The sequence below is a fragment of the Protopterus annectens genome, chromosome 6.part0 (genome assembly GCF_019279795.1).
Source record: "Protopterus annectens isolate FY-2018-M chromosome 6.part0, PAN1.0, whole genome shotgun sequence".
NCBI lineage: Eukaryota > Metazoa > Chordata > Ceratodontiformes > Protopteridae > Protopterus > Protopterus annectens.
The window spans coordinates 1,283,195,671-1,283,214,351 of record NC_056737.1 but is presented as its reverse complement, the minus strand read 5'-3'; positions in this window follow the sequence as shown (position 1 = coordinate 1,283,214,351).

Here is an 18,681-nt window from a genome sequence, read left to right as displayed (position 1 = left end):
CCTGTTATCTCTGGTATAAAATTTACAAATTGTGCTACCAAAATGATTAATATATATATATATATATATATATATATATATATATATATATATATATATATATATATATATATATATATATATATATATATATACCAGCCTTAGATATATAACCAGCCTGTAACCTTCACCTCTTTCCTTACTGGCCATAAAAGTGAATTGAATACATCATCCTTTCTGGTCTGTCATCGTTTCTTTGAAAATAAGATACTGTTTATAAAAATGTGGCAATTTGTCTGCCTACACTTCAACTGTTGCAAATGAACCAGAAATTATTTTATGTTTTGTTCATGCATCTCCATATTTCTGTTTTAACTGATTTTTCAATTACTATACATCCTCTACCCAATCTACTTCACTCAACTTCTTACAAGTGTCATTTGTTTACACCATTGTACATTCTGTAGCATTTTTATTTCTCCTTAAAAACTTGTTACTGAAGTCTAAAACAACATTTAAGTCTGACAAAATGTCCATACCCGGTACAGTACTTTCACACTGAGAACTGCTTAATGCTGTAAATTTTGACCCTTGATATCCTGACACCACTGTGACTGTACATATCTCCTCCGCTAGAGGTCTGTTTCTAACTGAAACTAATGTATCTGTATTAATCAGCACACGCCCCATAATTCCTTTGCTGTAAACAATGAAATATACAGTGTATCATTCCTTTCTACCTTAAATGACAACATATAAATAATCTGTTTTGGTGCTGTGCTGCCTCACCCTTTATTAATATTCTGAAATTCCTTTTCTATAGAACTAGTAATAATATTGACTTGAGCTGTGTTGTGTGTTTCTTCTTTATTTTGCCTAGAAGTCTGTGTTTCATTTACACTGGAGTTTACTTTATCAAACTGATCAACTTTTGCACTGTGATCCATTTTATCCCAACTCAGTGCAATATTACAACTGGCTTTTAAAAATAACATACTGGATTTTTTACAGTCTGAACATTAGTCATACTGTTAACGTTAACCTGACACACTGAAAATGTCTGCTTTGTGTTCTGTCCTGAAATCTTTATATCACATACACTGGCTTTATTTATGCCTGCATTTGCAATACTGTGACTTAATTCTGCATTTTGAGCTACATGTGTTGTAGCATTTATACTGATTTCTAAGACTAATGCCTTTTCCTGGTTAGAGGTCGCCACAGCAGAACTTCGGTCCGCTAATGATTGGTAGTGGATTTTTTACAGTGCCGAGTTGCCAGCCCAATGCCTAACCTTCAAAGAAGGCACACCCATTCATGCATGCACTTACCTGCATGTCCTTAAACATCACTCAACCATGGGGAGGACATGCAGACGCCACTCAGAAGGCGCTCCAGCCAAGAATCGAACAGGAGGACCTCTTGCTGTGAGGCGACAATGCTAACCACTGCACCACCACGTCCTACAGCATTTAGACTATAAATTAGAATTTGTTACAATTTGCCTTTTATTTAAGTCTGAAACAATACTGATATTTGAAGATGCAGTTTTTGTAAACATTGATTCATACTGTGGATCATGATAAACTGTATCCATTACCTCACTCATAAAAATTGCTTCTGAGTTTTACCTCTTTTGCATATAGAAAGATGTAACATTCCTGAAGTAATAACACTGAAATTTAAATGAACATTTCTGGAACACAGTTTTTTAGAATGCATTACCACATTTTTTTTTTATTTAAACCACATAGTTACTTATGGTTTTACCTTAAAAATATGTAAACTATTTTTAAATGTACTGCCTGACGTGGCTATACAATTTACATTTTCTGATGTCTTTAATATAGAAGTCTGTAAAATTTTCTGAGATTTTCTATTTGGTTTAGCTAGAAAGTGTATTGTAATAAAAAGAATGCTTACATAATGAACGGTGAAGGGGCACTGAACCAGTGGACTGGTCTCTTTGCTTCTCTGAACTCCCTCTTTTAAGAATTTGTTTTCTTTTTCTATATCACACTGGAAATTTGAAGGTTTGTCATCTTCTTAGGAGGTTATGAAGTTTTCTGATATGCTACTATTAATTGGATTATGCCATTTACACTGGTGTGCTGGATATTTTGAATTTTTTCAATACCTTACTGTAAAGTTTTACTGAAATAATATCCTTAAGGAAAACTTCTGTTCTTTAAAATGTGTGTCTATCTGCTGAACAACTGTAGATTTGCAAGGCTGCTATTGGGTTTATGGACTCACTTTAACTTTAAATGTTGTCCCCAATCCAAAGTGTCTCACCATTGAAAGATCTTTATGATACTTAAAATATTGGAAATAACTGGAGGACATGTGGACATGTCTTTATACTTTAATTACCCAGATCTGTGCTGAGCAGGTGCCAAATATTGTGGTGGTTTATTTTGTTAACAACATATAAATGAAATCTTGCTGTTTCAAATAACAGTGCTGATAAATTGAAATAGATTGAATTATACTGTCCATAGCATCAGTGTTCATTATATTGTTGATAATTTCTGTACTCAAAATTGTTTCTTTTCTCCTAAATGGCAAAATTAAACTGCTTTCTGTATTTGGTGGATTTCTAGACATTGGACCTGACTTTTGTACCCAAACTAAATTTACTGTACTGACTACCTATGTATCAATACTGAACTTCTGTACTTAATCTCATGAATATCAGTAACAAACTCAGCTGCTTTCACTGACTGACTGACTACTGCCTTCTCTAACCTGAACTGACTTTTGTTTATAAAGTATACCTCATAATGTGAAAATCCTGTCAATTTCCTACAGGTTCTGCACCCCTCTTTAACCTAAGCTCCTAAGCATTGCACTATTTAAACAAGTTCTGTTTCTGTTCAAAGTCTTCTGTACACTCTGTTAGCATGTCTCATCCTTATTAGTGCTTTGGTCTGAAGGTTATTCATTTGAAACATTCCTTTTTGTTCATAGGTTCATATTTTCATTGGTAGGTACTAGGATATTAGCCCTAGAACCTATATAAGCCTAGCCAAAAAGGTATCCTGGCTTTTGCCACCCAAGAAAAATATTTTCTTGTGCCCCTGTTGAGCAGAGCCACAGAAGTGATCCCCGTGGTGAATTTCCTATTTCCCATCCAATCATCAAGATTTTTCTTGAGGAGTGCTAATGAGGAGCTTTGTTTGATATAGATAGGTAGTTTGTTCCAGAGTATGGGAAGTCTCTGGGATAGGAATCTATCAGTCCAGCATGTTCTGTTTATTGTGGTGACAATGTTTAGGTCCCTAGAGCATGTAGCTTGGAAGGATTGGGATTTCTTTTCTTTAAGTGGAGCATGTCCATCAGCTCTGGGTTTGACATAGCTTTGTATGTTAGGAAGAGATCCCCTCTGAGTAGGCGATATGCGATGGAGTAAAGTTGGAGTTTTTTGAGACGGTCTGCTTAGAGCATCTGTTTGAGGCTGGTAATCCTATTTGTGAGGTATTACTGTGGTCTTTCTAGTTGTTGTAGATGACTTGTGTGGTACATACCAAAAGGGGCATTGTACTCTATAATGGGTCTAATGAGTGATGAGTAGAGAACAATGACCTCTTTTGTCCTGGATGAGAAACCTTTTGTGATGAGGTGTGCCACATAGAAGGATTTCCTTCCTACTGTGGCAATGTGATTATCAAAGGAGAGACTAATGTCCACCTGTGTCCCAATGTCTCTTATCAAACATTCAGTGTTAAGTAGACTACCACCTATATGGTAGTTCATGGGTACAGAGTTTTTACCAAAAGGGATGACAATGCACTTTATGGCATTGAACTTGAGGCCATGGCTTTGACATCAGGCATCTGTCTCAGTGAGGCCATTTTGTAGGATGTCCACATTGTTAGGAGTTTCAGTTATGGCTCCTAGTTTGCAGTCTTCTGCAAACTTCATTAGACAAAGACCTTTCATGTTAGCCTGTACTTCTGAGAAGTAGATACCAAAGAGGAGTGGACCCATGACTGAATCCTGAAGTACTCTACTTGTCACTAGTCTCAAGTTGGATTTGGAATCTGCTACTTTCACCGTGTGGGTTCTGTCAGTGAGCCAGTTGGCAACCCATCTTGTGACATAGGGATTTATACCTAGTTTAATGAGTTTATCTATAATTCCAGAGTGGGGGATGGTTTCAAAAGCCTTGGTGACATCTAGATATGCTGTGTGAACCACCTTACCCTCATCTACGGTTTTGGTGACCACTTCAAAGAAGTCTATCAGCTTTATGAGACATGATCTGCCTTTTACAAACCCGTACTGGGTGGGGTCCAGAGTTTGGAGATTATCAATGTCATCGTTTATAAGTTCCATGATGATACATTCAATAGCCTTGCAGACCAGGCTCATCAGGCTAATGGGGTGGTAGTTCCTGGGGTCCGTGGTGGCTCCCTCTTTGTAGAGTGGGATAACCATCACTGTGTGCCATTCAGTGGGCACAAAGCCTGAGGTGAAGCTATGATTGAACATGGTACTTTGGGGTGCCAGTTCGTTCTGTAGTTCATGTAGAACACAACCTGAAATGTTGTCAGGTCCCATGGATGCTGTGCTCTTAGTTTTGGAGAGTGTGTTTTTTTCCTGTGCAGCTGTGATTACAGGAACTTTGCATTTTTCTGGTATAGAGATGGGCCCTTTAGGGGGTGAGATGGGGATAAAGTTAGCACTGATGCTATCTGCCAGGATATTGGCAATATCAATTGGTTCTGTATATTTGTTGCCATTGTGCTGTAACTCAGAGCAGATCTGAGTGTTGCCATTGAGATTCTTGACATAGCTATAGAATGCTTTGTGGTTGTCTTTAGAATCAGTGGCAATTTTTTTTCATAATTAGCTTTGGAGGATTTTATGAGGCATCTCAGCTTTTTACTGAGGCTGACCAAGGAGCTCCTCCAATGATGGGATTTTACTCTTTTTTACAACAGTTCTTTCTCCTGTTGTAGAGTTTGTTTATGGCAGGGGACCACCAGATTGTCTTCCTTTTTTTTGAAGGATAGCATTTTGGTTCTGTTAGGGATTGCATGATCCATGCACTTGTGTAAGTGCTTTAAATGCACATTTGTGTAGGATTCAGCAGTCATAACTCTATTGTCCATCTGCATGGGTGTCATGAAGTTTGCCACTTCTGTCTTAAGAAGCATGAAGTTGGATTTGGAGAAATTTTTTACAGTGGTTTCCCTAATCGGGGGTGGGGGCGGGATGTGGATGTCTCAGGTGATTAGCTCATGGTCGGATATGACCAATGAGGAATTGACCTCTGGTGTGGAACACCAGTTATCCATGTTGGTAATGACAAGGTCTAGGATATTGCTGCCCCTGGTGGGGGTGTGGATAAGTTGATCCAAGGCATTGAAATTTATGAATTAAATAAAACATTGAGCAAAGGAGTTGGTACATGAGTAGTTTTCCCAGTTAATGGTGGGGTAGTTGAAATCACCCATTATTAGGGTGTTAGGTTGTACCCTAATATTTTCCAGTGTATCAAGAAATGAGGAGTGGGAATCCTGGGTCATGGTGGAGGATCTGCAGCAAGCTACAATTTTGATTGCGGTCTTGCCTAGAGTTAGTTGCATTTGGATAATCTCAGATGCATTATGCTGAGCAACTAGCCTGGAAGTGTGGATATCCTTAATGAATATGGACAGACCTCTGCCTTTAGTGTTTCGGTCCAGGTTAGGTGGCCGAAAGGTGTGGTATGAATTATAGCCTAGTAATGCAGGGGTGCTCTCTGGAGCCTTAAACCAGGTCTCTGTCAATGCACAGATGTTGATGTTCTCCATTTTAAGGAGTGCCTCAAGTGAGTGCATTTTGAGGTTTAGACTTCTAGCATTGATTATCATTACCCTCAGATTTTGCTTGCCTGTATCTGTTATGGTGGTGAGTTTGTCATTTGAACCTTGCCTAAAAAAGGCACTACAGGGGTGGCAAGAGCCTTACCCAGTATCTGGAATCCCAAGGGAGACAGGTGCAGGTCATCTCTGGCAAAGCTTCATGGTCTGTCGATCATGTCATCCCAGGCAGACAGATACTGGACCCCCTTAGAATAACACAAGTAGCTTAACTAATTGTTGAAGTCAATCATTTTGTCCTTGTACTGTGGTATCATTCTGGGTGATGGCAGGATGCTACTCAGGGTTAGGGTCATACCTGACTGGGCTACAAGATCGGACAGCTCCTTCATGTCTCTTTTCATGTAGTCCAGGGAGGTACGTCTCAGGTCATTCACACCAACATGGACAATGACAGAGTCATATTTATATTTGTTGTGGAGTGACCTGAGTGCGTGCATTATGTGGCGGATCCTGGCACTTGACAGGCAGCTGACAGTAACTTTCTCCTTGTTTAACCTGGTGAGTGAAACATCAGTGAGTCTGACTATAGAGTCACCTATGACTAGAGTGTTGGGTACATTGTTATGCCTTAGTGGGCTGTGGTTGAGTGGCACACTGAGTTTGTGGGCTATGTGTCATTTGGTTGTGTTGGGAGGTGGAAGTTGGTTGAATTTCTGCTTTGTAGGTCCCTGTTGCTTTGGCAGATTTTTATTGAGAGCCTCCGTGAATGTAGGTGTGTGTTTTGTGTTTCTATGTGTTTGTTTTGGTGGTATAGGTTTTGAGGACTATGTGATGAGTGTGGTGTGGTGCAAGTGTTTACCCTCTGCTCTTGTCTGTCTAGTCCAGTCTTGGGTGAAGAGAGGTTTGCTTCCAGTTTGGCTATATAAGTGCATCTCTCACAGGTTGTAGTGTTGGGTGGTAGGAGTAGAGGGTTGTCTGTGTACAAGAGACAATTGCTGCATTGCCACAAGATGCCCAGATTCATCAGGTAGACAGGAGAAAACACTGGGAGCTGACCTTTAGACATGCCTGGAAAGGTGCTTATTTATTAAACATTAAAACCTGTATTCCTCTAGACAAGTGAGGAAAGTTGAGTGCTGTAGTAATTTGTAGTTTATTTAGTGCTTACGAGTTCTGAACAAGTGCTAAGCTCAAAGAAACAGATTTGAGTACTAATACAAAAAAACTAGCTAGTTCTAAGGGACAATTTGAAGAGCAGACTTTATGGCGCCGGGAATAGTTTAACCCTAGCTAAGCGGTGTGGGCTCAGAAGTTTACAAACAGTCCTGGATACAGCAACTGGGCTTACAGAAATTGCAGTTATGAAATGAAGATATACTCCTGCCTTAATATAACTGTATTTCCAGGCCAGTTTAAAGAGAATATTCTATTTATGTCTGACGAACTATATTTAACTGAAACCTGATCTTTTACCCCCTCCTGAGATACCTGAAGAAGGATCTACTTCTGTAGGTAATTGAAAATATGAAACATTTACTAAATGTATTTATGTAGGATTTATTCTGGCAAAAATACATCTTTTTTACAATAGTCCCTGAAACCCATAAACTAGGATTTACTTCTGTAATTATTTTATGAATCAATTAATACAGGATACTGTAATGATCCCTAGAACTAATACAGCAGCTATAAAATAATTACTCTTTTATGCAGTAAATAAACTTGTGATTTTATTTTTGATCACTAGCTATCATTTGAGCATCTATGGCTATTTTAATTGCCTAAAAATCTTTTGGATTGAATTCTTTTAGCTTTATGATTTAATTTACTTGGGAAATTCTTTAACATGTCTTATAACTGAAAATTGCATATTCTATGTAGCAACATCCATACTAATTTGCTGACAGCCATCTATAAACTCTTTTTTGACATCTATAATATATGTATCTTGAAACTGCATTTCAAATTTGTCTCTAAATATCTATGTTCTATAATAGAAGTCTGCATTTCACTAAAACCTATACTTTCTGCATTTCATATCTATTACTTTGCATACTCTATCAGTGTCTTTTAACATTCTGTCTAATGTACAATAATCATTATGTAATTGGCACTGTATTCTGTAACAACTTAAATGAAGCCTGACCTGTTATGTCTTCAGAATATTAAATAACAGGTCAGGTTTCATTTATGTTGTTACAGAATACAGTGCAGATTACAAAAAGATTATTCTTTAGGTAACTTATCTTGATACGTGTGTTACAAATATTTATGTCACTTCACCCATAAAAATAATGACTGACAAATATGAGGCATGATGTAATTTTCCAAAATCTGTTATGATTATAATGCATGTTATTTATACATGTTGTATAAACTATCTAGTGATGCTGTTATAAATGTATATTATACTGAACGTTTGAAAAAACTGAGTATGAGTGTCATATTCTAAAACTTGACTGAAATTTACTTTGAAGTGATACATATTCATATTGAACATCCGAAACATATGTTTATAAATGTTATATTCTGGAAACTAACTGATCTACCACTAAAAGAATATCTTTTTCTGCCAGGATCACTGAACACAGGTGAAAGCATCAGCTGAGATCTAACACTGTTATACAATTGTCTGAAAACATAACTTGAAATTGAAAATTCAGCATAAATTACTTCATGTTTTGATGTCACTAATTTGCATGAATACACTTCTGCTGTATACACATCCTAACTCTAACAAATATTTTTCTATAGGTAACTAAAACATATTTGCATAAATTCAATTGGCATACTGCATATAGGTTCATAGGTTCATAGGTGTGTACTAGGCTAATGGCCCTGGAGCCTTTACAAGCCTAGCCCATAGGATTACCCTGGCATCATGCCACCTGACCTTAGTTCCAAGTGCCTCTGTCAGGCAGAGCCACTGGAGTGATCCCTGAGGTGAATTTTCCATTTCCCATGCACTCATCAAGATTTCTCTTGAAGAGGGCCAGTGAAGTGCTCTGTCTGACATGCATGGGAAGTCTATTCCAGAGCATGGGCAGTGTCAGGATTATGAACCTGTCCCTCCAGCACGCTCTGTTGATTGTGGTGATGAGGTTGAGGTCTCTGGAGCGTGTGGTGCAAAGAGAAGTTCTGAATAATCTATGCAGTTTACTGGGTCTACTTCAGAACAACGAAACCTCACAACACAGAAGACCAAAACACCGAGACCAAAACAACGAAACCCCACAACACTGAAAACCACGTAAGTATAACACACACAAAAAACATACACAAATACATACACAACTGCCCTAAACTACCAACCACACCAATCTACACTACAAATAGGCAGGGGGGCAAGCCCCCCTGCACCCCCCACACACCCCTACTTTAATATTCTAACTCTGAGATTGCACAAACAGACACACAAGGCAAACTCACACCCACACACTACAGTCCCTCACACACACACACCACAGTCACAACACACACTTGCACACAGCACTACCCCTCACAAATACACTTACACATGCATACTCACCCACAGCGGAACACCAAAAGCACTAAATCAAAATCCCGTAACACCGGGATTTTGAATTTCACGCTTTTCGGTGTTCTGCAGTTTCGTTGTTTTGGTCTCCTTCAAAACACTTTTGATGTTCTAGTCTTTCGGTGTTTTGAAGGAGACTCAGTTTACTACATTTCATTTATATTTCAAGAAACATTGAAAAAAGACAATAATTTTCATGTGTGGCTTTTGTGGTCTCTCATCCTTCTCTTGATAATTGAGTACTTGAGTTGTGCACTACTGCTCTTGCCAAGCCTTAATCTGTATTTTCCCAGTTACTGCTGAAGTACTGTAAAAGCCACCCTCATATCCTTTATAATCCATTTCTACTCTGTATTATGAATAATATGACTTCAAGACTTCTCCTTATATACCCACATCACAAAGCTGTGGGTGAAATACTTGAATCTTTAGTAAATGTAAATGAAGTTGCATACAATAGCTGTAAAAATTCAAAAAGGCAGTATCAGGTTCTTAAAAAATATTTGCAGATTTAACAATTTAATAATTATAATCTGATAGCATTGCTTGCTGCCCTGAATTTATATACATTTTTATTATGAAATAAAACTCTTGTAGGTTTGTAACCAAACTGATAATGTACTACAGTGAAAAAAGGTGAGAATTATTGCTGCATAAAAACTGTCACTAATAATATTTAACTGATGTTTACCATACTGTTTTATAATACTGTTTTATAGCCTGCAGTACTGTCTTTAATTCAGCTCAGTGAGCTGGCAAATAATCTGACAATTCTGTTATATAAATGCATGCCTCTGGTGTGCTCTGGTTAACTGCAGTTTCTACATGAAATGTGTTGATCTGTTTACATATGCACATTTACTATTAGATTTGAACTGAACTGATTCTGTAGCTTTACTTGTTTGTCCTTTACAAGTATTCAACATTTCCTCATACAGTGAATTAAACCGCATTCTTTCCTTACATGAGATTTGAACCAGTGGTTTTAATGACACAATATTTATGCTGAACTCTTTTAATGCATGGGATTTGAATTTCTGGCTGTGTTGTCACTTTTTAAAAATGTAACATTGACTTTAAATTCTACACTCAGTGAACCAGAAAAACATCATTTAATATCTGTAAATGTTCTTCTGTCTCTGTATAAATATATTATCAGTGCATAACAATACTTTATTACCATAACTCAATGGTCTTAATGTCTGCTGAAACAAAACAACAACAAAAAATTCATGTCACATCTGTAAGTGTAAAACATTTATTACGCAAATTTAACTTGACTATCATTTCTGGTGTGTGATATACAACATGTGCTACTAGAAGGCTTGATACATATACATATTTTAGATCTAGTACAAGCCTGTAACTGTTACCTTTCTTCCTTACACTCCATAAAAGTAAATTGTATACTACATTACATCTTCCTTCTGGTCTAGTATTGTTTTTCTGAGAGTACAATACTCCTATGGATTCAATAAACTACATGTATGCTTTGTGCTTTGTGCAAAGCCTACATGGAGTTTATGTTTTATTGTGATCAGCAACAGTGCTCATTGCACTTAAAAGAATACAAGCAAGGTTTCGTGGCCAGTAACAGAGCTGCCAGCCAAGAAACCATGCAGAGCAGCACAAACACGGAAAGAAGCATTCAAGTCTGCCTACAGGAAGACCAGCTCCCCAAGATCATACAGACACACTTACTACCAAGATTAAAAATAAAAATACTGCAATATAAGTATACTTTTTTCACTTGCTATAACTGTTTCAGTAACATTTAATAATTATGTGCTTAGTCTTGCAAAGTTTGTGTGTTAAACTGGATGATATTAGTGTTACAAAGTTAGTGTGTTAAAATGCGTGATATTTAATAATTCTTTGCTTAGTGTTGCAAAGTTTGTGTGTTAAACTGGTTTCTGCTTCACTTGTGAACACTTATTCTGGATGGTTCCATTTGATTTAGGTGGAAAATAGCTATAGGTGTCCTTCTCTGATTTGTCTGAGGGTTAGGCTTTCATCCTGCCAGTATAAAAGATGTACATATTTACAAGATTGTGCTCAATATCTAAGAACTACCTACATTGTTGCCCAGCTTAGATTGCTTATAACACTATCTGTTGAACTGGGTGATATTAGTGTTGCAAAGTTTATGTGTTATACTGGGTAATATTTAATAATTCTGTCCTTAGTGTTGCAAAGTTTGTGTGCTAAACTGGTCTCTGGCTTACTTCAAACACTTACTCTGTGTTTTGGTGATATTTAAAACTCTGTGTTTAGTGTTGCAAAGTTTGTGTGTTAAACTGGTTTTTGACTTACTTTTGAACATGTACTCTAGCTGGTTCCATTTGATTTTCCCTCCCACCTGCCCTACTGTTGCTGTGTTCTTATAACTTCATGGCTTTTGTTTTACCCGCCTCTTACTATACATTTGTTATTGGACAGTCCTCCCAGTCCCATCACATCAGCTCATTCTACTGAGTACAAGACTGTTTGGGAAGGCCACCCCCCTAACTTCTTAACCTTGAATTATCTTCTGTTTCCTACTTTTCTACTTGACAAAAAATACACTCTATTCACCTACTTTTACTTTATCTTACTGTATTTATACTGTGTATTTTCCTACTTTCATGCTTTATTTTGCTTTTGCTGCTGTTCTTAAAAGTGTTCAATTGCATTTACATCACCTCTTTTATTACTGCCTGTTAGTAGCCAGGTTACATTGAGAACATTGTTTTACTGAATTGCTACTTTATATATATATATATATATATATATATATATATATATATATATTTTTTTTTTTTTTTTTTTTCCTGTCGTGACTGTGATTTTAAGCACTTTAAAAAAAACTATTTTGAAGGCTAGATCTCTTTTCAGGCAGAGCACTGTTACTTTTTTTTATGTTTTTAGGTGTGCAATTATAAACAAGTCATTTTATATAGACCTTCATGCATGTATTAGCTCTTTGGGGTTGTTATGTCTCTTCCCTTAATATTTAATTCTAACAGCTTTACATATTATTAAGTGTTTAAGAAGTTCTGGTTCTGAATGTTTTATGTAAATGTGAGGTTCTTTTATTGTATTACAGTGATTTTATGCAAGTCTGATATTGTTTTAAGACATTTGTCGATATTATTAGTATGTGTTTCTTTGACTGTTTGATTATTCTTATTACAGGGAGGAGCAATGTTCATTTTGTTATTTCAGGAATGATTTGCTTATTATTCATCAATGTCTGTTGAAGCAGTGTAAGAACTGTGAAAGTGCTTGCATGAGTTTTTGTAATAAATCATTTTAATTAACCTAGGTTTGATATTGTGTTGCACTGGCCTTTTGTGCATTTTTGGATTTGTGTTTATTCAGGGCAGAGCATTTATCTGTTGGTACTTGTTTTTGTCTAATACAAAATTAATACTTTTCCTTCCAGTGATACCCGAACACAGAGAAAAACGCAAACTGAAATCTGGTAATTTTATATTCTGGAAACTAAACTATTAGTAAAGGAGAATCATTTTTCTGTCAATATAATCTGAACACAGATGAAAGCATAACCTGAAACTGGTACTATTGCTTTAACTATAATCTGCATAAATGCTCATCTGTTGTATATACATTTAGGTAATTGAAACACATTTAAACAAACATGGAAGAACTGTGTGCTTGCTGCACTTGAGTTGTGCACCATAGCTCATGTCATGTTTAGGCATCACTCCACATTTTACAGTCACTGCTGAGGTACTGGAAGGACCTAAAAGGAGTTTTTTGATTGTACACTTAGGTCTTTCAAACCTCCCCTTTCCCATTTCTTGTGCAAGGTTGAATGGCTGATATAATATTTTTCTTGACTGTATTTAAAATTAAAGTAGAAAATCAACTTAGAGCAATACCTGTAAAGCACAAAAAAGCAGTATCAGGTCTTTAAAATAGCATTTGCAGCTTTTACAATTAAAAACTGATAGCATTGCTTGTTGCCCTGACTTTATTTACATTTTTCTACATGAAATAAACATATGCTGCTAATAAATTCTTGCAAGTCCGCAAACAAACTGATAATGTACCATAGTGAAATAAATCAATACTACTAATAAATACATTTTGCAAGTCTGTAACTGAACTGATAATGCACTAGAGTGAAATGGAAAGGCTGTAACTTCATTATTAAACAGAAACCTCAGTGGCATTGTTTTTCCCTCTCATAACCTAAATGAAACTAAAGTAGTAATCTGACACTGTGTTAATATTTTAACATTTTTGGCATTTCTGCACCACTATAAAATAAATCTTAACTGTTGAACTTCCTACATTTATTCTGTGACCCTTGGGTCATAATGTACTCTTCAATGTGCAAGTCTTCACCTACTCTCTTAACATAGCCATTTCTTTAGCTAACAGAATTACATTTTTTCAGTACTACTGAATTCTGTAGGATTTTATTATTACTATCTACAATTTTTCTAGGATATAATAGAACAAGAACGGTTTCTGCACAAAACTGTCACTAATAATATTAAACTGATTTTACCATACTGTTTTATGGCATACAGTATTGTCTTTAATTCAGTTCACTGAGCTGCCCTGTAGTCTGATAACTTCTGTTACATAAGCCTGTGCCTCTGGTGTGCTTGCTAAAGTACAGTTTATGAATGAAACATATACAATCTTGATCCATTTACATATACACATTTATTACTAGAGCTGAACTGCTCTAATTCTATTACTTTACTTGTATGTCCTTTATACATGTATGTAAAGTTTCTTCATGCAGTATACACATTTACCAGTAGAGTTGAACTGATCTCATTCTGGAACTTTACTTGTCTACCCTTTATACAAGTAGAACATGAGACTTGAGCCTGTGGCTTTAATAACACATAATATGTATGATGCACTCCTTTCTTGCATAAGATTTGAACTTTTGACTGCATTGTCACTTTTAAAATGTAGTATTACATTGAATTTTACATTCTATAAACTAGCAGTACAACATTTAATATCTGTTTATGCTTTTTTTTGTCTCCATCTTTATCAAAATATTATGCATGCATTGCAATAGTTTACTACCATAATTTAAAGGTCTCAACAATGTCTGCTATACAAAACAATAACACAAAACATTCATTTGCCAGAGCTGTAACTGTAAGCCCTTTATTCTCTGAATTAACTTGACTGTCATTTCTGGTATACCCTACACAGCATGTGCTTTCAGAATGGTCAATGAATACTGTTACTTTTGTTTCCTTACTGGCCACTCCCAGTATGTCTTTCTGAGAAAAAGATAATATTTGAAATTATACCATGACTTTTTCCATTAGTATAACTTCTTTTTTTTTATGTGTCTCGCTATGTTAAATTTTAACATAGTTTAAAAAAAAAGCAACGGAGAAAGCAAATCTCCGTTTTTTTTTGTTTTTGTATAGTATGGTTAAAATTTAATTAATTGTTTTAGTTTAAAAGCAAAAAACGACACCTCCGTTTTATTTTAAATTGTACATCTGCAGAAGGGCAGTAAACAGGCATTATACTATGCCATTATTTAAGAAAAGTTTCTTTTTTCTAATAAATGTCAATAATAATAGCATATAACCACTTTAACTTAAAATTTGAAATATATTAATGGGTGGGTTTAACATTTAACATATGCTTAAAAATAAAGCAACGGACTCCGCTGATTTAGTAAGTATTTAAAAAAAAAATGTTAAAAAAGAAAGAGTTGTTTTTTTATGTTTCGCTATGTTAAATGAGTTTAACATACGACAGTTTCTGGCAGTAAACAGGCATTATACTATGCCATTTTTTTAAGAAAAGTAGTTTCTTTTCTTAAATAATGTCGTGTCCCGAGGGTCGCGGCGCTCGACTCCAAAGCACCACCGTGGGTAAATTTAGCATTACCCACACCCAGGCGTGGGTTATTGCTATAATATGGTCAGTTGTGGTCGCCGAACTGGAATTTATTTTATCTTTAACCCATAACTCAGCATGTTGCTGTTGTAACCAGTTCTTCAAATTCTGTACATTTAAACAATCTAATGCATAAAAATTATTACAAATGTCATCTGTGTACACTACTGTACATTATGTAGCATTTTCTTTTCCATAAAATTTTGTTACTGAACTCTGAAATAACATGTACCTGTAATGACATGTCCATACCTAGCATAGAGCTCTTCACTTAGAACTGTTATTGCTGCAATCTTTAACCTTTTAAATCATGACAAAACTGCACTAATGTCCTCTAGCAAAGGTTTATTTATAACTGAAATTGATGTGTCTATATTAGTCAGTATATTATTTAACATTTTTTTTTCTGTAAACAATGAAACAATGTCATTTCTGTTAGCCTTAAACAATGACAGATAAATAATCTAGTTTGGAACTGGACTGATGTACCCTTTATAGATATGCTAAAAATCCTTTTTATATAGCTAGCAATAGCATTGGCCTGAGCTATGGTATATGTTTTTTTCTTTATTTTACCCTGAAACACTAGTAATGACATTGACTTGAGCTAAGATATGCATTTCTTCTATATTTTACTCTGAAGTCTGTATATCACTAGGTGGGTGTTTACTTTATCAAATTGATTAAAATCTGCAATCTGATCTCTCGTATCCCCCTTACTGCAATATTTGCAATGGCTTCTGAAAACAAAAAAAAACTAGAATTTATTACATTCTGAACATCTATATTTGAAATAATGTCCTGAACATCTATATTTGAAATCATGTCCTGTGGAAGTCTGCATGCTATGTACACTGACTGTGTTTACGTCTGTACCTACAATACTGTGACTTAACTCCGTATCTTGAATTACATGTAGATTCTGAACATGTGTATTTGAAATAAAGTGAACGAGACATTGAAAATGTTTATGTTTGCATTACATTTGGCCAGAAAATGTTCATGTTATGTACACTGACTGTGTTGACGTCTGAATTTGAAATACTGTGCCTTAACTCTGTATTTTGAATTACATGTTCTGCAAAATTTACACTGATTTCTGAAGACTCAGACAAGAATTTGTGTTAGTTAAGTCTGAAACCATACTTATAGGAACTGACACATTCTGTGAATCATGAGTCAGTTTGTTTGTTGAAATGTGCTTCTGTGATTTAACCCTTTTACATCTAGAAAGATTAAACATTTAAGAATTAATGTCCTTGAAATTTAAATAAGCATTTCTGCAACAGTCTTTTAGACTATTTTACCCAATTTTTAACTTTAAACCACCCATTTTCTGATGTCTTTATTGTAGAAGTACTGTTTGACATATTTATATGATTTACCTTAACTGCTGTATTTAACTGCTGTATGAAATTTGCTGTCTGACTTAGCAAGAAAATGCATGCTGATGTTGCTGAGAAGGTAGGCTGCTTTCTTGCAGCTTTATTTAAAACTTTTTTCTAGTTTCTTGGCTGTATGCTATCATACTGGAAATTTGAAAGTCTGTCATCTGCTTAGGAGATGGTGAAGTGTGTTCCTGTTAATTGGATAATCTCCCAGATTCAGCAAACATCAGTGCAGAAATAGCTCATTCCTGCACAGAAAGGACCATTCACGTGCAGCATGGCAGCACGTCATGCATATGTATGAAGGCATGCTGCCATGCTCTAATACATACACGTGGATGTGTATGAGTGCAGGAGGTGTGTCTGAGACCAGTGCTTTCACAATACACATGCCCCCTAAACACCAGAATTTCCGTACGACAATTTAAAAAGAGTGAGATTGCTCGTAACACCTCTCAACCCATTAGAGTAAGAAATCTGAACAAAGCCATAAGGGACAACTGTGAAATATTTCCACTACAAACTTAGAACATGGATAGAATAACAGTTGTTTTTGCAGTAGCATGGAATTTTGCGATGGGTATGAAGTCTAAAATGCATACCTCTCAACCCATTAGAGTAAGAAATATGGACAAAGCCATAAGGGACAACTGTGAAATATTTCCACTACAAACTTAGAACATGGATAGAATAACAGTTTGTTTGCAGTAGCATGGAATTTTGCGATGGGTATGAAGTCTAAAACGCATACTTCTCAATCCATTAGAGTAAGAAATCTGGACAAAGCCATAAGGGACAACTGTGAAATATTGCTATTACAAACTTAGAAAGTTAATGAACAACAGGTTTTGCATTATCATGAATTTCTGAAGGGTATGAAGTCTAAAATGCAAATGTCTGTCATTATTTCCAAACTTCAATCTTTAATGATGTGCCAGAGAGCCACAAGTTTATGAAAAGTGGACCAAGAATATAAGGCAAAAATCCGGACATACTGTGAAATGTTATATGTCATCAAAGTTTGCAAAGCACAGCCACCAACAAATAAATTTTTTTTTTCACATCTGCAATAAAGTTAAAGTGTAGCTGCATGGGTGTGCCCATTGCTTAGCTATGCTAAATCCAGCTTAAGTGCCACAAGAAGTTAAATACCAATAGACATCCAACATAACCAATAGTGCAATAGTGTAATGGTTAGAGTGTATGCTTTGCATGTAGTCCTTCATGGCTTGAGCCCCACAAAAGCCATTTCCATTTTCTATGTGAAATCAGTACAATTTTAATTTATTTGTATATTTATGTAGGAAGTAACTTATATTTCTCAACCAGCATAGTGTATTAGGCCCAGATGTGAAGTGTCAGTGTAATAAAGTTGTGAAACCCTCATATAAACACAAGTGCCCCATACAGTATAGTCACACAAGAATAAATTTTATGAAAGCATATTGGAGGATGTCAGGGAAGGCAAACAAAATTTATACTATGTCAGGAATGATGAATCAATCCCATACAGGTGATAGTCCATAAAATAAAACATAAGCAATGCTAAACATTGCACAGCTATGCTGACCAGGTGTAGGCATTGTGTAAATATAAATGCTAAGCAATGAGTAGCCCAGCTAAGTGGATTTGCCCATTGGTAAGCAGTGCTGAACCTACCCCTTTAAGCACTGACAACCTTAGCTAAGCAGGTTTGCCCATAGCTTAGCTTAGCTCAGCATATTCAAAGCCATCCAATCACAGCAAAGTGTGGGAAATTAGCCGTATTTAAACCTTGCAGGTGGGAATACAGCCCATAACTGGTAGTAGCTCCCCACTGTAGGAAGTATGGCCGGTGTAGGTGAAGGCATGCGGTTTCAGGCATAGCGCTGGGCCTTACAGGAGTCCAAGGTCATGGTAGGACTCCTTGTAAAAAAACATGACATGAAACTGCTGCAGGACCAGTACCAGGGCTCCCAATGCAAAGCAGAAGCCTGGGAAAGTCTTGCTCATGATCTCACCAGTACCACTGGTATCTCCTGGACTGGTGAGCAGGTCTGGCACCACTATGCCAACTTGAAGTGGAGGA